The following is a 23,595-nucleotide window of genomic DNA, read 5'->3' on the forward strand; positions in this document are numbered from 1 at the left end:
GGTTTCTGAATACACGTAAACCTCATTACATGGCACTTAGTCAATCTGCAGTCTCTGCTGGAAATATATAGATGATCGATGCTCAGTTGATGGATGAAAATTGTCGTCCTGGAGATCTTTTAGTCCTCTGCTCTTTTTTCCTTTCCTCTTTGTAACTGAGATAATAACTATTATATTAGTCCTGCAAGTTTGCGCTGATAAATGGCCTGTTTTCAAGATGAAACATGATTAGAGTTATGAGACCTGATTTATGAGCTTGGCTTGAGTTCGTGGGTAGGTTGTTCAGCAAATTTACATTATGAGATACAGAGCTTTAGCACTGAACACTGACGCTAGTAAATCTTTGGTAATATAAGACAACAAAACTTGCACCAGCCCAAAAACAAATGCTGTTTGAAGGGTTCCACTCTTAGTTCAAGGAGCTGTATACACCATCAAAGATATAGTGTAGTAATGGCGTCCTGAGCAGAGAATGAAGTCACGCTACCTCTGTGTGTGTTCCAGGTGTCTCTGTATCTTGTTGTAGCAGATATACCAGCCATACATGCATGTTAGTGTGTATCACTGTATTCCACTCGGTAGCTCATTGTTGCTACTCTGCACTGCGCTCATACAGTGCCTGGGCCTAGCGCTGATATTGAAAAGGTGTAGTTGTGAAAGCATAGCGCCCCTGGATGTATCTAGAGACCTGGATACAGCGTTGTAGGCGGGACACGCTTCATTCCTATGAAAGTAGGAGTGCTCAGTGGTGCATGAAGCCAAAAAGGTTCAGCTGCCATGTATGATGATCGTTACCGCTTTCTCATTATCAGGCTCATACAGCATGCCGAACCCATCTACTTCCATTCTAGTTCTCCACCAACTTGAATTGAGATAAAGTTGTTTAATCTGGCTGCTCCTCTCAACTTTCCAAATGTTATCAAACGAACGAATAGATCAAGCCCTGATAGTGAAACGAGTCATTATTCACTGATTTACAAATGTCTCTTTAACAATGTAAGTCAATGGGAAACAGTCTTTTTGGGCCCAACAGCATCACATGAAAGGCTCAGAAGTTGTAATTCCACTCTTTTGCCACTATAAAGATTGATTTCAAAGCCAGGCACACTTCCTGGGAGCCTGACAGCGCCCACTCCCTGATTTTTCTCTGATAATGTTAGCTCTGTCAGCACTGTTTCCGTTGTTAGCCCTGTTAGCTGCTAGCCGGTGTAGCCACTTCCATGTTAAGGGCCATGTGCAGACTTTCCCACCACGGACTCTGGATCATAGATATGCTCTAAATGTCGCATACAGCTTCTTTAAGGGTGTACTGCGCAGGAATTGTTGGTTACTGTTTGTAAACGAGAGGCACGGTGGTGTAGTGGTTGGCATTATCGCTTCACAACAAGTTCGAATCCAAGGTGAGGGGTTGGAATCCCAGGGTGGGGGAGCCCCCCTGTGCAGAATTTGCATGTTCTCCCCATGGCAGTGTGGGTTTTATCTGGGTACTCCGGCTTCCTCCCACAGTCCAAAGACATGCAGGTTAATTGGTGACTCTAAATTGCCTGTAGGTGTGAATGTGAGCATGAATGGTTGTCTGTCTCTATGTGTCAGCCCTGTGATAGTCTGGTGACCTGTCCAGGGTGTACCCTGCCAGCTGGGATAGGCTCCAGCCCCCCTGCAACCCTCAACAGGATAAGCAGTTACGCAAAATGAATGAATGAATGATTGTCTGTAAACAGTATCATCAGCAAAAGTGACAGCAAATCACAGTCATTTGTTGTACTGTATGTACATTTTTTTTCAGCGCTGTTACTGCAATTTCATAGCTTCTTCTTGGATGTGCACTGCTTACGGTCTGGTACCGGGTTACTACCTTTTTATACAGTCCCAACCTCACCTGCGTGCTGTGTCCAGGAACATCCAGAATACAGCAACCAGAGGAAAATGAGAAAAACAACTGTGGAGGACCCCCAACTCCATTTATGCCCCCTCAATGTTGAAACAAAACCTTCACCCTGATAATAGGCTTTCAATGTGTTTTCCAGTCATGCACTCACACACTCTCCCATCAAGCTCTTGGACGTGGGTCATTTTGGGGCCACAGATACATTCCCTCTGACTGTAACCATGTTTAATACTGTTTGGCCATCAACCAGACAGCCCATGACACCATATTTCTCGGCTGCTTGACAGATGGCTCTGGTCCAATTTTTGTAATAAAGATGCCTTCCACTCCTCTGGAATTTATTTAGCTGCTCTGTTACATAAGCCTGCAGAAAATCCTTTAAGGTTAAACTAGGCGAATGTTTTGGACCCGTGGCAGGCCCACTACAGACAGACAGGTAGAAACCATCCATTATACATGACTCGATTATGGTCTGTTATTTTGTTTCTTTGAAGTGAAATCATGTAACAATAGCAGCATGATAACAGATGAAGGGGGCCACAGGAAGACACAGTGGATGAATGATACAGGTTTGTAGAGTCTTTTGTATTTGCATAAACTAAACAAAGTTGGGAAACAACCTCAAAAACATAGGTTTCTGCCCATGCACCAAATCAGAGGTAGAAACCATCCATTATACATGACTCGATTATGGTCTGTTATTTTGTTTCTTTGAAGTGAAATCATGTAACAATAGCAGCATGATAACAGATGAAGGGGGCCACAGGAAGACACGGTGGATGAATGATACAGGTTTGTAGAGTCTTTTGTATTTGCATAAACTAAACAAAGTTGGGAAACAACCTCAAAAACATGGGTTTCTGCCCATGCACCAAATCAGATATACTAGCTTCTCACTAGGTGGATTTCTTGATTTCTTACGTCTGTAGAGGAAGCCTCTACTGACTGGCAGATTTGAATTCGTACAGTATTTATTTGTTTAGTTCATAGTTTCAACCTAAAAACAGTTTTTACAGTCAATAAGTGAAGAAGGTTATAAAGTGTGGAGAATGTTTCCAAGTAATAGGCTTATGCAAAAAAGGAAAAAGTCTTAAATAACTGATAGCAGTGACTTGCCAACCATTTGAAGTTATAAGCCAATAAGCCAGTGTAGTTTAGATAACAAGGCTTTAAATTCTAAAACATATATTGTATGAATTATTAATTATGCTGATGAAACATCTACTGTAAACTACAGAACTACAGTGTGAAAGAAATCACAACACATTTCCTTTCGTTCAGTACCTGTTCATGTGAGTTAGGGAACAGGTGTCACATGTCATATTTCTGAAGATTGTCAAGTAACTCCTGAAGCAACACACACAGCAGTCCCATGTATTGTGCATTGTAACAGGAAATCATGCAGTAAACACTGGGGGAAAAGGTCATTGTTTGTGATGATGTACTTTCAATTTTGGGTTGATTCTGTGAACCTCATACTGAGCCCCTCGCATATGTCTGTTTGTAAATGTCACATATGTTTGATCATCAGAACAGCTCAGACAAGTCTAGAGGTCTGTCACAGAATCTGTATAATCTGGGCCCAATCATGGCATGTTAATACGCTCTTTTCAACACTTTGTTTAGGCAACAGATGTAAAATACTCCTTTCAATGCTGATTTAACAGGATGATTCAAAAGCTTTTTGCTTTTGGTTACCAGTTTAAAAGCAGTGCTTTGACTGGTGGTTTATTTTCGTTCTATCTTTCTTTTTTAGTCCCAGGATAAACATTATGTTGATCTCTCTCTCTCTCTCACTCTCTCTCTGTCTTTAGCTTGAGTCCATGGCTTCATTGTCTGTTGTCTGAAATTGTTTCTTTAGAAACCGAGTGTGCCTCCAGGGAAAGGACCAACTGACAGCCAGGGAGGAAGACGGGAGGAGGTGAAGAGGATGACTGACAGGAGAGGAAGATGGAGAAATCACCATTGACAGAGAGGAGGATGAGGGGAAAGAAGATGGAGAGAGAAGGAAAACAGTGAAAAAAGTAAGACGCACACAGTTACACTTTAAAGGGAATTACACCATTTTTAATAAGTAGTTCTTCTGCTCTTTGACCTGTGACGGCAGTGCCTCCATGTACCAGGATGCACTAAAGCACAAATCGCCGGCGGCTGATTTTAGAATGTAAAGACCGTCACCTGTTTTTACAGCCAATAGTCTTGCAGTGAAGTCTACTGGTCAAGTCAAAATGACTGCAGACAGCGTGTTCACTTGCTACTGCACAAGGGCTCTCTCTGGGCCCTCCCAGGGTCAGTAACAACATCCAACAAAAACTGCCCACACTAAAATTCAGAATGATTCAGTTGCTGTTGGCTTCAGAAGGTAATTTGAGTAAAGGTACCAACAGTCGGTGTTTGCCATCAGCAGGTCAGGTTCTGGAGGGTCCCCACTAGTCATATCCTCTTGCAGGGCTGCAGCTATGTCCTCTGCCACTCTCTGTGGCATTTCTTTAGCCTAAGCATCATACTCCGATATACGGCTGAATATTCTAGTCAGCCAAAACACTGTAGAATGTTTCCTCATCCATAACATCATTTGCACTTATTTTTTGGGATGCCATTTTCCTGTTGGAAACATAGCTAGGTATCCCATTCATGCAAAAAGAACAATTAAGTTTATGCGTAGCATCTAGAACCTGTAGTTCTCCCTCACCTTCAACTGTGCCATTGTCACGTCAAATGATGCTGGATGCAGGATGAACTACAGCTGCAGCGCTCTTAGTCAATATAGCACATACTGAGTAATGTATTGCTTCATTCAACTACATTTACCTTCAACACTGATTGGACAGCCACATAAAAGCTTCCCTTTAAGTCCACAGGTACTGACATCCACAGGGGTTTATTTAGGTATGAAAGGTTTGGGATGTTTGAATAATGCATGCCAATAATTGATGGATCAGGCACCCCTTTTCCCCGAGTAACTGCTGCAGCCAGCAGAACCTCATCGCTGTGAGTCTAAATGCTGATCAGGGATTTGAAATCAGTTAAAAGATATGCCCTGTGGACATGTAGTACCAACACTGTATGTGTGTATGGTGTGTAATTCATCTCATCAACAAAGTATACTTCTCTTTAAATGTAACATTGTTATTTCAACCAGTTTTCTGTCTAAAGCAGGATTTATACTTGCCTGTGTGTGTCTGTGCCACTCTGCAGTTAGACCTCGGAAACAGTAGTTGGCGCCAGGGTTTCTGTGAAGTGCTGCAAAGTTTAGCTGATTCAAAACACACCCAAAACACACATTAAACACACATTAAACATGACTTAATAGAGACAATTTCAAACACAAGTACACAAATCAGCTTCACTGTAACTTGCAGCATTCACAGACAAAGCCCTTGTCTTTATCTGGACACATTTTCCCCACAAATACAACATGCTAATGTTTTTAGCACAAGCCTATAGCATTTTACATTGTATAAATTAGCCTAGCAGCTAGTGAACTTTTCCTTTGCTTGTGTGAGGCCAGGGACAAAAACAACATTTAACAATGGTTACGTTATAAAATTGGGCTTCATAACAACTCACAAGGTTCACTGACAAAACAACTGTCTTATACTAAACACGATTTCGAAACAAATATAACATGCTAACATTATTAGCACAAGCCTATGGCATTTTACATTGTGTAAATTACCCTAGCCACAAATGGAGCATTCCTCTACTATGAAGCCAGGATAAATCCAAAAGTATAAATCCCTTAGGATAAATCACACACAAGACTTAAAATGCTATTTTGTGGAGGCTTTATTGTCTTCACAATTTATTGTTTGTTGTCTGTCAAATTAAAGTAAATAAAAGCTTTGTTTCCACTGAGGGAAATGGTTTCAGCCTACAGAAATAGACAGAGGGTCTGCCTCGCCGCGACGTGTAGGCGTAGGGTACAACATAGGCTCTATGTCGACGCAGAGACTATGCTGTGGGTACGGTGTCAATTCAATGCAAAAGTATAAATTCCACATAAGGGGTATTACAGCGATTTAGTATTGCACTCCCAGAAGTCCTCAATTTGTGGACTGTTTCGGCTGCTGTTCTTCTTGAGTTAGCTGCTAACTGCTGCTAGCTGCTTTTTAAATCTCCCAGCGGTGGGTTGTACACATAAAATTTCATCAGATCACACCTCTCCTGCCGACTGTCTCTTTTACACAGATGTTGTTTCGGAGGCGTTACTACATCTGTTACTGGCTTGAAGGCAAGACAACTCTGTCTTCCCCATCCCGCAATTGTACCTTAGTTAAAGAGCAGTGTGGCAGAATAACAGCTCAACATTTCCACAGTGAACAGGCAGTGTAAAAGTGAGTAATAAATAATTTATTTTTCCAAATAAATGAAGAGTCTGCATTTTCATGTGGGGCCTGCACGCAGTGTAACGTGGCCTTAGTCATTTTTCTTTAACATGAAATTTACCGTGCCTTCTTTGATGTTACAGAACTACATGGATAAGCAGACTGCTAATGAAGGCTAGTTTTAGGTTTAGGACACAGGCAATGAGCTGTAGATTGTACTTTGTGGACTAATGTTCTTTTCCAGCAGATGATTGTCTAAATCGAGTGTATACTTAAATGCCTATTCTGTGGAAGGGGCTCATGAGGTTGCCATTAAAGAAACATCTTACCAAGGTTTTCTTATGTCTTCCTTGTAACAGAAACCAGTGCCATAATTTGGGTCTCTCGAGTGTTTAAAGAGCTTCTTATTACAGACCCACTAGTGCATTCTATTTGAAGGGCCTCCTCTGCCATATCTACTGAACGCACAGCTGCTCGTCTTAGTTATTTGTTTGAAGACTCATTGGCAGTAGTATCAAATGCAAACATAAGAGTGTTTTGTTTGCCCACATATGAGGGAAACAATCTTTACAAACCTGCGTTACTCATTTGTGCATTCACCAGACAAAACAAACAGCTTTGTCATAAAGGATTCTGTAAAAAAAATAAATAAATAAAAAAAAAAGAACATTGTAAATAATAGATGTTTTAATGGTGTAATTACTGTATGTACTGAAAATTTTACATTTTGATGTGACATCTGCTCTCTTTCTGTAACAGAAACAAGAAACAGTGCTGATGAATATATGCATAGATTGAGGGGTTTTTTTGTCTTTTTGTTCACAAATATTTCAAAGGTCCAACATTAAGTTTTTAATAGTCATTAAACATAAAAAAATATATACTTTGTTCTGTGGGAAATGCACTTAACATGCTTAATGAAGCCTAATGACACATTTCTCACAAAACCATCGAGTGGAAATATTGAATATAAACATGAATCATTAATGGGATGAAGCAGGGGATCTTGAAGCACACATCTTTTGAACATTCCTCCTCTGATAGTTTTAAATAATTCTCAAAGTAACTCTATGCAATATCATTATCCAAAACCAGCCATTTGTTCTGTTGTTTGAAGAACAGAACAGAGAACATAGAAGCAAACACCCCAAAAAAACACACAGCAGAGCACACCACAACAAAATAACAAAAGATCCAATATGAAACACAGAAAACATCAAAACTAACCAAAACAGAGAGCAGAACAGACAGAGGACAGAGGGACGGCCACACCAGACCAGAATAAAACAGGAAAGGACAGAACAGAGGAGAGAGAAGGGCACCGTGTTTTATCTGGTGCAGAGCTGGAGGGTAAATCACACCAGGGAACTCTTGTCAATAACAGCTCTAAGTGTGTGTGTGTGTGTGTGTGTGTGTGTGTTAGAGAGTTTCAGATGGGACCACACTCCCCTGTGTGTGTTTGTGCACACCTCTGTGTGTGTGTGTGTGTGTGTGTGTGTGTGTACAGATTCTTTAAAGAATTAAATCATCTCTGGTATGGAACCATTATGTGAATGCACTTATGTATCTGTGCTGTCAGATCTGTGTGTGTGTGTGTGTGTGTGTGTGTGTGTGTCTTTGAGAGATAGAGAGAGACTATGAACTCTAAAAATGCTGCATTACTGAGATCACTTGGTGCATCTCTGGCCTAGAAAGTGCCAGAGAACTACTTCCTCAGCACACTCAGCACAGGAAATATGAGGCCAACACTGCAAACACACACACACACACACACACACACACACACACACACACACACACTGCCTGGGTCGTAAAAGTGCCAACATTAGTCTTTTTTTGTCACCTTTATGGATCAGATAAACAACATTGTTGTTCAAATTAAACATCAGCCTATAAGAACGCTGTACTGTTTCTGTCCGCACTAAGATCTTAACACTTTATTACTGGGCTCATTTCTGGCCTGTAAAGTACACCGCAACCCCCACGAGACAGGGTCCCAACAGACCTGCTCCCGTCTGCCATCAACTATGATGTATACTTTTAAAAAAACCAATTACATTGGGTGCACAGAATGGTATTGTCAACATTTTTAGAGACAATGTTGGCTGAAGATAAAACAAATATCTAAAAAAAAAAAAAAAAAAAAATTTCAGTCAATATTTTTCTTTGTTATATTTGTAAGAATCAGTCGGTAAGGTTTAGAAGGCAGGGGCGAGGTCCACTAGGATGAAACAGGCCTACCTGATTGGAAAGACAGTAATCAGGAAGAATGCATTACAGATGAGGGAAACACTCCAATAGTGTTAGCGTCAGATGACAGAGGCCACCATGCACCCTGCGGCATCAGCATCAGGAGAGGGAGACAACAGTTTGACAGTGGTTGTGACCCTTTGTAGTTGGTAATGTTAGCTCCAACTCAATTAACTCCATAATCCCTGTCCAGTGTTTTAAAGTGGGCTGCTAAGTTCTGTTGTGCATTTAATATTATAAGTATCCTCACTATGAAAGATGATAAAATTCACTTGCCCTGTGCCGCAGGAAAGAGCCCACTCAGGGTTAGCTGTGTGGGGACCTCACATGTTTATGTTACGGGGCTGACTCATTTGAATCTGTAACACCATTTGTAGGGCTGTACCTGACTCAGAAGTGTGTCTGTAGAGTCTGAGTTGGGTGTTCAATACAAGAATTTGACTATTTATTCCTCTTTCTCCATATAGAGTTTGAAGAGTTTGAACAGAGTTCAGTGGGACTTTCAGGGTGGCATGACATTCATCTAATATAGTAAACAAGCTAACTGTGCTAACAACAGATCGGAAATGTGCAACAACATTTTTGCTGATGCTAGTTTTTAGGGGTGTAACGATCCACTGATTTTGATCAATGTATCGATTTAATGATGAATAATCGAATATCATCAATACAAAGTGAAAACATCGATCCATATTGCCATCTTTAGGATACACTTTTATTTTGAAAGGTTGCATCACCATCCAACAGCAGCAGGCAGATGGCAAAAAGCCAAGAGAAAGACGATAAGGATTATATTATTTACTTGGGAATAAATCAGCAGTGTGGAAATATTTTTGATTTTGGACAAAATACAGGTCAACGTACAGAGCACATGGCATACATCACCTGCCTGTACAGCAACTTCTCACTACAGCAACATTAGCTGCTCAGTTTCAACAGTGTTTGGCTGAAAAATCGTGTATGCATGCTGAAATTCAATCGTGCTGTTCTGTCGAGAGATGCAGTGAGTTGAAGCAACTGTGAGTAAGAACAATAATAATGTTACATGTAATCTGTTAACTTATGAATCGAGGAAAAAAAGTCCGCTAGCCGCTAGGCTAATTTCTGCAATGTTAACAATGCATACACTAATAATGGGTGACTAGCAAAAAACAGTTGTTTTGTTTATGAACCCTGACAATTATTTCTGAGCTGAATTTGATACTTATGGTCAGTGATGATGTTGTTATTCCATGTTTTATGGCTGTTTAGAGAAGTTTGCCTTCAGGGCTTTAAGCAAGATAACCCTGAAGTTTAAGGGAAAAACATGATGGTTTGGGTTCAAGTAAAAATATTTCTTTCAGAAAAGGCTTTCTGACAGAAAGCTCTGAAGGTTAACGTATGACGTGCTGTTTATGTTAGTGGAGTTACTTTAAAGTAAACTTAACTGCACTTAAGAGTTTACAATTACTTACATTATATCTGTGTTGTTTTTATCTTTAATGGACAAAAGCAAAAGAGAAAGGGGTGGTAGCTTCTTCTGTAACTGATTTTGTTATATGGTTATAACATTGTCTTATATCAGTTGCAGGCCCCTAAATCCCATCGAATCAAAATTGAATTGTGAGGTATCAGTGGCTTAGTGGATCGAGCAGGCGCCCCATGTACAAAGGCCCAGTCTTTGTCACGGCATACCAGGTTCAATTCCAGCCTGTGGCCCTTTACTGCATGTCGCTCCCACTCTCTCTCTCTCCCGTTCACACCTAGCTGTCCTATCAATTAAAGGCAAAACACCCAAAAAAATTAAAAAAAAATGTATTGTGACAGACTTTGTAATATCGGCAAATATTGTATTGCTGTCCAATGAATCAATATATCATATGAATCTGGTGATTTATACTCCTACTAGTTATCAAATAAAAGCTAAAGGCTTTGTCATATTTAGTTGACGTAAGCTGTAAATTCAGCACTTCTGCACAGGAGGTAGGAGATAACATTTTCTCTGAGCATTATGGGGCAAAGCTTCTCTGGGCAACTGCCTCTGTGTCCTCAGCTGTCTGTACCAAAGAGCAGCATGCACTCCACTCTGCAGCAAAATCTGGGGACCAAACCATCCCCAGAAGAACACTGCACACTGACTGACAAAAGAAATAGTGAAATAAAAACTGCTTGACTTGAAGGAATCTCAGTCGACTGAGGGGTCTCCGACTGATGATTGTAATCTCTGACTTTAAGGGAGCAGCTCTACTGGTATGTGTCAATAAGGGAATTACAGCCTTTTGAATTAAGTTTGTGTTCCTTTTGTTAACAAATAGCTTTTCATATTTTTTTTACCGAACAGGTTTGTATTCAGATTCTGTGAGAAGTGTGTAGTTGTAGAGCTAAACCTATTCAACAAGCTGAACCTTGAGCGAGATGCCTCCACAACAGTTTTCATTAAGCGTCATAAAACAACACATTCCCTGACATCACTTGTAATTTTTTAATCATCTGATATCTGCTCTGGGAAACACCAGCAGTCACTGTGTGGCGTTGTTAAACACAGCTGTGAGCAAAGTAATTTGTAAAGAGTTTTCAAGAGAGGGTACAATTAGTGCCACTTGAGTAGGCTTACTTCATAATCCTGCATCTTAAATTTGAAAAAGATATTTCACTCAGGATAGATCAATTTAAGACTAACAATATTAACAATGTATTCATGGTGGTAATTAACCTCTATTAAACATCTTACTGAAATACATGCTTGTGAAAATTTGGGGGGAAAGAAAATGCTTGATTGCGCCCTTAGACTCAAGGAACTGGTGGTGCTGAAGAGACTGCAGACAGTGATGGAAACTCCCACTTGGGTGACTCTCACGGGATAATACAAAGATCTTATCAGGGACGAGGTGGGTTGTGCAGCACTCGGCCTGAAAGACAGAGTGACAGATTCAGCAATGACATTTAAAGTTCAGCATTCAACCGGCCGATTGATTTGTTGAATGCAAGGAGAAAGATGATTTGTCAGATATTGTGACACCTGGAATTTGTGGATGTGAAGCTTCGTGCTTTAATGGTACGGGGAGTGAGGGTGACATTGTAAATGAAGTTTGATGGCGAGGAAATGTAAAAATTATACAGTAGAAAGACACAGTTGGATAAATGCTACAAATAAAAATGTGAGGTGATTTTCCTTATTAGAAAAACTGCTATGTTTGATGCAGGCTTGCATTCAATTCAAATCAAGGAGGAGGGTCAAAACTTTTCAAGACAGGAATTAAGCATAGTGTTTAGAAAGCATGGTACTGGCTTCTACCATCCAGGCATGTATCCACCCTGCAATGCTATACTATATAAAAACAGAAACGCATCAGTGCCATCCGTAGCTCAAATAGAGTCGATTCTGAAAGGGCAATTTGGCTCTTGAAAGTGGTCAACAGAGGACTAAAAAAGGAACCTGCAGTCAGTTTCAATAGGCTCCTCAACAGTCTGCCTCTGCGGGGCAATTGTTTCTGATAACTACACATGTGCTCCCTGGCATTTTCCCCAAACCAGTGTGGAGACTCAGACCTTTTTCTCCTTCTTACCTTCTCCTTACTTGCAAAAGGTCTGCACCAACTCTGAAAATGATCTGAGACTCAGCACTGCATTCACTCCTTTCTTCCAAAGACATATCAGACACCACCAACGCGCCTGCATCGAAACAAGCTTGATTAATACGAATGTTTTCAGTGAATTAAAAAAATAATTTGCAAGTCATGTATAAGATAATCACCAATCATGCCATACCTGACAACAAGGTGCCCAAAGTGAGTTTGATTCCCTGTTGTTCTTAAGATCAGCCATCTGCCTGCACAGCTGTGCATCATTGGTTACTCATATAGAAGTCGTTTTCCAGTGGCTGCACTCCATGTTGCTGTGCCAGTGTGCTGCATGTTTCAAGGGCAGGGAAACCCTTATACATAGATTGTGGACAAGTTGTCACGTTGCAGTCCAGGCTGTTTACATGCAATGTCATATACAATCCATGTAATCATGAAGGCTGTGATCACATGATAAATGCACTGAAAAGGCTCAAGACAGCACTGTAAAGGAAGAAATAGTAGTATAAGAAGTGGTCTGTGTAGGAAGGCAGGTTGGGGTGGTGGATGATGTAAACACACAACTTTCACACATGAGACTGGTATTCGTGTCCCGTGTGAAACCAAATGAACTTTGAGTTATTTATTTATTTATTTATCTCTATTATGCGTTATGTATTGTCTATCTACCAGTATATTTCTATTCTAAGTTGGAAAATGACCAAAATAAACTAAAATAAAACTAAACTAAATGTTTGTTGTCGGGATTTACAGCAAAGCGCAGGACTGTGACACCAGAATCTATCATTCTCATACAGACTGTCTTTGGTTTTGTTTAGGTTACAAAAGCACTTTGGTTAAGTTTAGGGAAAGATTGTGATTTTGGTTCAATTCCAACTAAAAAGGTGGCACGGTGGCACAGTGCTTAGCATTGTCACCTCACATCAAGAGGGTTCCTGGTTCAAACCAGTGGTGGGGGAGCACTTCTGTGTGGAGTCTGCGTGTTCTCCCCATGTCAGCGTGGGTTTTCTCCAGGTACCTCCCACAGTCCAAAGACATGCAGGTTAATTGGTGACTCTAAATTAGCCGTAGGTGTGAATGTGAGTGTGAATGGTTGTCTGTCTCTGTAGCTCTTTTTAGATAGGAATTGTGCAAATTTGCAGGAAAGCCAAATCAGTGTTTTTTCAGCATTGGCAGTATAAAAACAAAATCAGGGAGTGCGGCAAAATGCCGCCTACCTACTTTTGTTTATACAGAATGCGCCTTTTTTGGGTCAATGGGGGGCGTGAGCAAGTAACAAAATGTGTAGCTCAGCGTGTGACGTAAACAGTGACATGTGAGGGAAGCAGCAGCTAGTCAGTCCTTCGGCGATTCTCTCATAAGTCGGCCCGTTCTTCACCGTCCCCGTCATCTGACGGTTAATGGCCTCTTTGTTTGCGAGGGCAAGGAGGGCGCGCAATTCCTTGTCTCCCCAGTTGCTCATCTTTACAGTGTCTGTCAGGTTTTCCCCTCTTGCTACTAGCTACTCATTCCTGCTATCAGCTGTTTCCTGTTTATCCACCACCAGTGGGTCGCACATGTGGCGTCATCAACAGCTCCTCCCACAAGTCATCAACAGCCCCTCCCGTTGCGGAAGGCCACCTCTATCTTCTTAAACTAAAAGGGTTCCGCCAATATGTCTACCCTACGAGGCGGAAAATTGGGCACCTCAGATCAACTCGCCAATCCGGCTCTTTGCGTCTAAACTGGCAGCTTGCCAGCTAAACAGCCCAACATTCGCGGAAAATCTGGCAGTGTAAAAGGGGCTTATGTGTCAGCCCTGTGATAGTCTGGCGACCTGTCCAGGGTGTACCCAGCCTCTCACCCAGTGTCAGCTGGGATAGGCTCCAGCCCCCAAGTGACACCCAGCAGAATAAGCAGTTGAAGAAAATGAATGATTAATAATCCTGTAGTCACTATGAGTGGATAGTGTATTACAAGATTGCCTATTTTGGCAGAAAACAAATGAAATACATTGTCAGTGAACATTTTGCCGATACGTTCAGTATCAACATTTTTGTGACTTGTCAGGTACGTTAATTAGAATCATGGCCTCATCAAGTTAACAAAAAACATAATTTGCTCTTCATTATGTTTCCCTCAAAACGTATTTGCTCTTTCAAATTAGTTTCTACTAATTTCTGAGAGACAAGGCTATTTGCTTCAGAGATTACACATCCCAAATACCGTGCTCTGACTTCCGCTTCTGTCTATACACTATCCAGCATGTGCTACAGGTGGCATGTGATGTGACACTGTGTGAAACAGCAGGTGTTGACGTCATCCTGCATAATAGTAAGAGCTGCGCAAAAACCTGAATTACCTGAATCAGATGTCACACTTTCATCTGTGCTGCCTCTACAAACACATACCAACAAACTATGGGAGAAGGGGCATAAACACAACACTAGAAAAAAAATGGGAAAGGTGTGAAGGATGTAAAGGAAGGGGAGAGGTGTTGGTGTCAAGTAGAGCGATCGGGGCCAGTACGGTGGGAAAAAAGAAAGATGATGAGATTGGAAAGAGACAAGACAAAGGACCAGAGGTGAAGGGGTGGAGAGGCATCTTAAGAGGAGGTGAAAAACCCAGATAAAAACAAAAGTCGGGTTCGGTAGAAGGAGGGAAAAGATCAAGGGGAGCTTGAAAATGAAGGCAGAATGGAGAGGAAATGGAGGCGACCTTATTATCTAACAGGATGACTCAATTAACTCTGAGGTCTAATAACCTGACTTAATGAGACACATTGACTATCAGCATGCATGCTGGTGCGAATGTACATTAAGTATTGTTACGTGATGTCGTATGTGACACACGAGCAGGAGTTTTTACACAGGCAGTTGTTATGGGTATCCAGTTGTTCAGTGTTTAATCATTTTGTGTCGTTGCTTCTCGTTTCATGCATTTTTCTTGGTGTTGTTGCCAGGTTGACAGAACAATGAATGAAGCACTTATGGCGAAGACTGCTGTGTGAGTTGGGATAGCTGAGCACAAGCGTCGCTTTTATGGAGCGTTCAAATTCTACCACCCTGCAGACAGGAACCACAACAAACACTACGGGGATTATACACCCCTTTAAAACTCTCCCTCAGCCTTCATGTTCCTCTGTCTCACTCTCACTCTTCTGTCTTTCTTTTCCGGTCTTTCTTTTTTGTCTGGCTTGGTATCCCTCTTCCTTTCACGCTCTCTTTCTTCCTCTGTCGCAATTTCTCTCTGTCTCCCTCTGATTTAATAAAAGTGGCAGAATAAAGGGTTTACACTCAAAAGGAAATCATTCAGGGAGCCAGGAAAATAGAAATAGCCTGTCTTAATCACCGCATGCACACTCACAATCACACACACGCATACACACATGTATACGAGGTTTCAGAAGCACCCACACAGAAACGCATTCTCCATATATCATTATCACGGGGTTCCAGGCAGCAGATAATCCGGTAACAGTTGACATTTAGCAGTCTGTTGTTCGCACAGACACATTCAGCAGAAGCCCTGATTAACACTGGGCATTAACACATTTTATGAAGGCAAGATTAACACCAACTAGCGGCAGATACGTACCCTCGAAAGCTGCAACAACACGGGGCACCACACAACAAAACAAAAGCGTTTTCCTTTGTTTGCTTTACATTATTTTGAAGGTATTTGTACTTTGTGCAAAAGAGACAAAGAGTTGGAAAGAGGAGGAGGCAGCAAAAGTGTTGATGGGATGACACAAATCCAGAGTTGAAGTCATGTCAGCATGCTGTGTACATTTGGATCTACAGGTGGGTAGCAAGGAATTGAAACTCATGCAGTAGCATGACATAACTATACAATAGGATAGCGTTTATCAAGGCTAGGCTCTAAAATCATAAACGGTGGTAGGGATTATAATGCGAAATGGCCTGCTGCTGCATAGAACTACAGCATGGTCTTTGATATTAAATGCAGATTAGATGGAGTATTATGAGGACAAAAAGAAGTGCCCAGGTGAAGTTGAACAGAACTGAAAAGAATAAGAACACATGCATTTGGCACCCTGGTGAAAAGTCCACTTTTCGCAGCCAGGGACCTTTGTTGAATGTCAATCCAAATCTCTCTCTCTGCTAAGTTCTTGTCCCTTGTGTGGGCAAAAAAAAGCCCAAAAATATTTTAAAGAAAGAACATTCAGATCTCTCCCAACTTTAAAAACTAAATGTTGAATAATGTTTTACCTCTGGTGTACAGTTTCAACTTTGTAGATGACTTTTAATGCCTTTCCAGTAGTCTGTAGTTGATTAGATGTTTGAGTCTATATTACAAATGATATTCATTCACACTGTTTGTAGAGTGTGTAGATTCCTTTTCTTTATTAAATCCGAAGTCCTCATAAAGCAACAGGCATGTATGCTGCATTTGCTGCCTCTAATTTTGCACTTGCACTGTGTGATATTTACACACAGCTGGCACAGCGGTGGGTATGTGCACTGATTATTTATATCTTTCAACATGCCACCGTGTAAGCACACAAAAAAAGATTAAACAGCGACTGTAGCAGCCGACCTTTTTTACTGAAGTGACAAGACTGGTTGTTTGGATTGCTGACATTATGCTGGCAAAGTTGGGCATAAATTAGCTTTTTGTTTTCCTTTCTCTTGTTTATGTCACCTGCAGCCTGCATGCATCTACCCTTACCTGTCAATAGTTAATATATTTATTACCCGGAACAAGCACTTTCTGCTGATTGCCCATGTGGGTACACAGGACTGTGGTAAGACTCAGCAGTTCAGCTAATGTCTGCTCTTACTGCACATTAACAACACAACAGCCAAGAGTTTCATTTGTAAACTGGCCAATTACAAATGTTGGTCAGTAACAGATGATTAGAATCTGCACCAGCAGTTATCCGTTCAGCTGACAAACTAATGATCATTAGCTAAAAGTTTTGCCTCTTAACAGGTTTAATCCCAATTTTTTCCCAGACATAAAACTATCCAAATCATCTGTCACTGATAACTCTTTGAAATACTCAATCATTACTAAAATTTTCATGGAATAGTAGGTAAAAAGTGTGTTTTATTGTGACCGGTGGCATAATGTGTTGTATTCATATTATTTATTTGCACAGTATTAAAACAATTGGTTTTAAAAAAACAACAACAACAACAACAACAACAACAACGACAAAAAACAGATTGTGCAGGCGAGATGAAAAACTCCTTAAAGGGTTATAAGTTATCTCACCTAAATATTCAATAAAACAAAAAGACAAAGATTTAAAATTGCCTATCTACTATTTATTAACCAAATTAGCATAACCTCCTATGCAGTCATCAAAACACTTATACATCCTAGCTCAGTTATTAAAACATTTAAAACTCTGGCAGTCCTAAGCATTGCCACTAGAACACTCTGTCATATTCTAGGGGGACTACTTTACATATCAGAAACCCTTACATACATGTGTCATCACTTTGACAATAGCCTTTTACATTCACATGTTGTGGTAGGTATCCTTCTGTGTCTGCTGGACACGCTACCAATACCGTGACATCAATAAAAGTATGTGGTCATAGGTTTAAAAAAAAAAACATCTTGGTTTGGCATTTGGGAAGGGGATCACTTGGCTCCTGGGTGAAAGTCCAGGGTTTGTTGGACCCATCCACCACCCTTCCTGTTCAACCTATCCAGACTTTCTTGCTCCTTATGTTGTTACCAACAGCATTTCAACCTGACTACGTAAAGCTGCGTATCATACCACCCTGATAGGTGCCGTCCAGCCGACCAGCGGCATATCATACCAACGCCAAAGGTTACATCCAGCCACATTACATACTGCTTTTTTTTTGATTGATTGATTGATTGATTTCTGGAAGACGATAAGACAGTAATCCAAAGGATGACATGCTAAAGTAAAATACTTATTTCCAGCATGGTCCTTGGTGTTTACACACAAGAAACAAATAAACAAGAAGCAGACAAACTCAGACTAAAAACACTGCTATGAAAGGTGGCTTTTGGCATCAGGTGTCTGATGCTGAAATCACTGACAAAGCAGCAGTATTCAACAACTTAGGAATGAGAATGGGCTGTAGGAGTAGGTCATAACCACTGATAAAGTTGTTCCTGTCATGATCTGTTTGCATAAGTTCAGCAAATGAATTCAACACCCTGCTTCCCCCTCAAAGTCTATATCTGTACTAGAGATGCGCTGATCCAGCTTTTTCACTTTCAATACCGATCCCGATGCTGTGACTTTGAGTATCAGCCGATAACCGATACCGATCCGATACCATGGTTCACCTAAAAAGCTATACACCTTTACATGTAGAACAGAAAAGACTAGAGGCATTGATGACTACACAGTTCTTCCCTAAGATAAAATGAAACAAGATGAAACAAATTTATGCAATGATGAACTATTTTTTTTTAAAAATAAACAATTGTACAACAGCAGTTGAAATAGTGTGAAATACCTCCACACAGTAGATTCTCTCCTTCGCTCCATGACATATGACATGGCTCGCGTCGCAAAAGATTTAAAGGGAAAGGATCACCTCAGGTATAGGTTGCATTTTCCGATACCCGATCCATCTGTTTTGATGATATCAGGGCAGATATTAGTTCCAGATACTGAATCGGCGCATCCCTAATCTGAACCATCACTATCACATTAACTGAAGACAGCATTTCTCTGATATTGACAGACAACTGTAAGGTTGTATGCATTGTCTGGGTTGTCACCTAGATCCCACATCTCCAAAACCTCACTCACAGTGAACCTAAAAAAACAGAAGAGTAGACAGTTAAGTAGAATAAGAGGTATGTATGTGTATAAGTACGTGTACATTTAGATGCACTGTGTTATCCCACTGGTCACTTTTGTTGCTGTCAACATATTCACTAATTCTGTGACCCCACTAAAAAAAAAGTTGAGTGACTGCAAAAGCACATATCAATACAAGACACCTTAAAGATAATGTGTACCAAAAATGTCTGTCCTGTCTAAAGCTTATTAACATTACTCAATGATATTGGACTACATTGAGGAACTGATTGTATAATGAACTGTTGACTTAGTCCATGAGGTGCTCATTATGTGCAGATAGCAAACTGAATGCAAAGCACACTGCAAATTTGCCTTGTGCAGGTACTTATTATAGTCTTCATTGAGGAGTTTCTATACAGTTAATTGGTCCATGTTGTGGCTTTTGACTTTCAGAACTATATGTTTTGCCAGAATAAAGTAGCAGTATACAGTGGAAGTAGCAATGGATTGACCAGGACAAGATAAAGTGTACAGGGCACAGTTCAATAGTTTAATGATCGTAATATTTGAAACACATTATAAGTGGTTAAAACTCACCAGAACTTATTCAGCTCATTTGCCGTTAATTCCAGCAGTGGATTTTCTTTAAGATCCCAGAAATCCGTTCTTATGAAGTACGTGTTTGCCTGTGCATCTGTGCGCTTGTGTGTCAACGCAACAGCTTGAGGGCACCTTTATCTGGCAGCGGAAATGGATGAGTCCAGTGAACTAATTACACAGCTGTAATGTACTCATCAATATTTAGGGGTAATCATGGTCTTAACAGGTACTGATTACGCCTGAGAAGAGAAGAAGAGAGAAAAGAAGCATGACCCTGTAACAACCATACAAACGATGCTTATACAACGTTGGCCTTAACAACATTATAACAACACAGTAAGTTTTAAAGTGGCTCCTCTAGGACTCTACAAACATAAAGTGTTTTTCTTTAGGGTCAAGAACAATCAAACTAATGTTTGAACATGAGCAAATGCCTCTCAAAGCAAGAAATCCAAGTGCTAAATCTGGAATCCGCTCTATGTATGTACACATAGAGACATTTACACCTGGTATTAACATGCGTTTTGGAGATCCTATGACAAGTGGACAGCCGAGATACATCATTGTTCACACCTGTGTCTATCATATGTGTCCAGGTGACCAGTTGTGTTCAGATTTTGGTGCTGTCAAAGGGCCCCGCACACAGTTAACACACTCTCACTAGCTGCTTGCCAGAATGCTTGCTAGACATATTAGCAATTGTGTTAGTACAGCTGGAGATATGGCTGTCAGCAGAATTCAACACATCTCCTTCCATAGGGCAAAACAACTGACGGTAGCACAACTCAGCGTAAAGTGGGCAAATTAGAAGGTCTCCAAAATGTCCACCGCGTCCTACACTGATGATTTTTTTTTTCTGTTGCATCTTTTTGTCGGGGAGGCATCAGTGTTCTACAAAAGATCTGTGGTAAAGTGCATCCCAGACCACCTCAGCAAGTGGTTTGAGTGATCAGATCACAGTGCATCTTAGTGGTTTTTATGCCTTATGCTGGTGATAGCTGCATCCAGAGGCATTATGTTTCAGGTTGTCCATCCATCCGTACTTATGTATGTCCTTGTGAGCATGATATCTCAAGAACACCTCAAGGAATTTCTTCGAACATGTCACAAGTGTCAACTTGGACTCAGCAATGAATTAACTAGTTTTTGGTGGTCATAGGTCAAATGTCAAGATCACTGTGACCTTGTCTGTCTCATTCTCCTGAACATGATATTCGCCTTAAGGAAATTTCTTCAAATTTGGTACAAACATTTATTTGAACTCAACAATGAACTGGTGGCCATAGGTCAAATGTCAAGTATGTGTGACCTCATCTGTCTCATTCTTTTGAACATGATGATTCAAATTGGGCACAAATGTCCCCATCTATTGAACAATTGCCTGAATTGGTTTTGGCAGTCAAAGGTCAAGGTCAGTGTGACCTTGCATCTGTCCCATTCTCGTGTGCATGATATCTCGAGAATACCTTCATGGAATTTCTTTATATTTGACACAAACATCCACTTGGACTGAAGAACAAACTGATTAGAAGTTTGTTGTCAAAGGTCAAGGTCAGTGTGACCTCACAAAATATGTTTTTGGCCATAACTCCAGAATTCAGACTCTAATTATGACAAAACTTCACACAAATGTCTAATTGAATAAAATAATAAAGTCATGATGATTTATAGCCAAAAGCTCAAGGGTGAGCATCACTGTGACATCATAGTTTCTGCATAAAACACTTTTCTGGCCATCATTCAGTGTCATATCTCAGGAACAGAGGGGCAAATATTTGATGAGGTACTGAATTGGTGACACTAATCTTGGTTGCCCACCTTGAAACTGTGCTGATTGTGTAGATCTTCTGTGCTGTTGTTGGCACAATGGGTGTGAAGCATCCACGTTTTCACAGACATGGATCTAAACTGTAAGAGGATCTTGACAGGTGCAATGAGGCATACAACCCCGGGGCTGTAATTCTAGTTTACACTTGTAATTAGTCCTGTACACTTGTGATCGGATCACCCAAGACTTAAAGCCGAGGATAAACAGGCTCACAGACTAGGTTGCATTTGGAAAGATAGAGCTCTAAGCAACATTCAAATGCAATGTGCAGATGACATCAGTCACAAGCTGGAATGAGATAAAGTCAACCTCTCAGTGAAAATAGTTTTAAAAGTTCATATAATTGCTCGCACTCACAAAATACCCCGGGGGAGGCATGCAGAGAAAAACAGTTGGAACATTAAAAAAAGAACAGAAAGAAACACCCAGGGAGACAGAGTGACAGAGAGCGACAGCTTCATGCATGTAATTACCCTGTTGATTTCTCTGACAGACATTGAAATCAAGATTGAGAGAGGATGAGGGAGAGATGGAGAAAGTCATTACTGTACTCTGACATTACGTCTTCTGCTACTATTTCTGCCACTGCAGGGTCCAACGTGCTCTGACTGGTCCCACACATCCTGGCTCAGAAGATACACAGATACTCACATGGACACTCTCATGTACTCATGCTCCTGGGAACATGGAAGCGTGCAACCCACACTTGATCATACACACACCCCTTCACGGTCATTTGCACCCACACCTGCATGCATGCATGCAAACACTCCCCCCCACACATGGTAATTCTCTGGTTTGTCACAGTACTTCTCCTCTCAGTTACATGAAACAGAAAAAAGGACAGTTAAGGTGGAGGACAGAAAAAGATGAAAGTGAATGAAGCAAAAAGGAGGAATGTAAATTGACAGGAAGTGTGTTTTGGTTCCCTTTCAAATGTATGTCACACCAGGTTGTAAAGAGGCCGTCTCGCAGTGAAAACAGCATGACATGTGACATGTGAGGTGACATGTTCTCCCAAGTGCCGATTCACATTCCTGCGTAGTTTCTTCTCTAGCTTGTTCTTATTGTCCCCCGTGCACATTTTGATGCAGTGTTAGTAATGTCCTACATTTGTTTTTGTTGTTGTGTGTTTGTTTGCTTGCTGGTTTTGTTTCACTTTATTTTTTTCTCATGGCTTTGTGTGGGTTTCATGAATTTATTTATTTATTTATTATTACCTTTTTAAATTTCTTCTTCTAGTTTTAAGATTTTTGCTGGTAATGTTTCAAAGACACAACGAGAGAAGTTCAGAACAGATGTTTTGGTTGTGTGATACAAATGATACATCTTAAAGGAATAATTTCTCATTTTGTGAAATAGCTTACGCTTGTTTGTTTGTTTTTTTTCCCAAGAGGTAGTTGAGATGGTTGATACCATGCATGTCTTGTATGTACAGTAAATACAAAGCCACAGTAGGAGATGGTTGTAGCATAAACACTGGAAACAGGGAAAACCGTTTCTGGCACTGTTTGAATGTACAGCCCAGTCATAAGAAGAAAATTTTAGCATTATACGTTTCTGCAAACCATGAATTTGTTACATTTGCACCTTTCATGCATATGATATCAATGTTTCTAAAGTGACCCAATATATGAGCTGACTTTGTTGTGTTTTTTTGTTTGTGTTTTTCCAGGGACCTTTTAGGCCCTAATCACAGACGTTTTGTAGCAACCTCTCAGTGCATTTCCATCAGCTTTTAGGTTCTAGTCATGGGTGTTTTGTAGCAATCCATTGGTGTTTTTCCATCAGCTTTTAAGTCTCCAATCCTGAATGTTTTGTAGTGACCTGTCAGTGTGTCTGCATCAGCTTTTTAAGCTCCAGTGAGGGTAGTAGTGGAGGTAGAGGGGGTAGTGACCCATCAGTGTGTTTGCGTGAGCTTTTTGGCTCCAGTCAGGGGTGTTTTGTAGCTACTGGTCTGTGTCTTTCCATCACCTTTTGGCTCCAGTCATGGGTGTTTTATAGCAACCTGTCAGTGTTTTTACACTGGCTTTTTAGGCTCCAGTCCTGAATGTTTTGTAGTGACCTGTCAGTGTGTTTGCATTGGCTTTTTAGGCTCTACTGGGGGTAATAGTGAGGGCAGTGACCCATCAGTGTGTTTACATTGGCTTTTTAAGCTATAGATGTGGGTGTTATGTTATGACCCACTGATGGGGAGAGTGCTCTAAAAAAAGTGACAGAGACATTGCTGCTTTTCCTGCCAAGACTGTACCCCCAAACCGGGTATTTTAGCCAAGACATGATCTTTTGCTGACCATAACCACATGGTTTTTGTGCCTAAAACTAGCCCCAAGTTAATCACAGTGTTGTTGAAAAGATAAGTTTTAGTGCATCCACTACATAATAACATGCAAATT

At 40.7% G+C, this 23,595-nt stretch overlaps 1 long non-coding RNA gene across 1 annotated transcript in view; it reads left to right on the forward strand.

Moving 5' to 3' along the window:
* The window catches only part of LOC125888947 (uncharacterized), a 36,931-nt gene extending 14,742 nt beyond the window's left edge, over positions 1-22,189 (forward strand). Inside the window, exons 2-3 of the long non-coding RNA XR_007449383.1 lie at positions 3,750-3,912; positions 21,791-22,189. This is a non-coding gene — a long non-coding RNA (uncharacterized LOC125888947). The remainder of the gene's footprint in view (positions 1-3,749; positions 3,913-21,790) is intronic.
* The last annotated feature ends 1,406 nt before the right edge of the window (positions 22,190-23,595 follow it).

Source organism: Epinephelus fuscoguttatus, linkage group LG5 (assembly GCF_011397635.1).
Source record: "Epinephelus fuscoguttatus linkage group LG5, E.fuscoguttatus.final_Chr_v1".
NCBI classification, from domain to species: Eukaryota; Metazoa; Chordata; class Actinopteri; order Perciformes; family Serranidae; genus Epinephelus; species Epinephelus fuscoguttatus.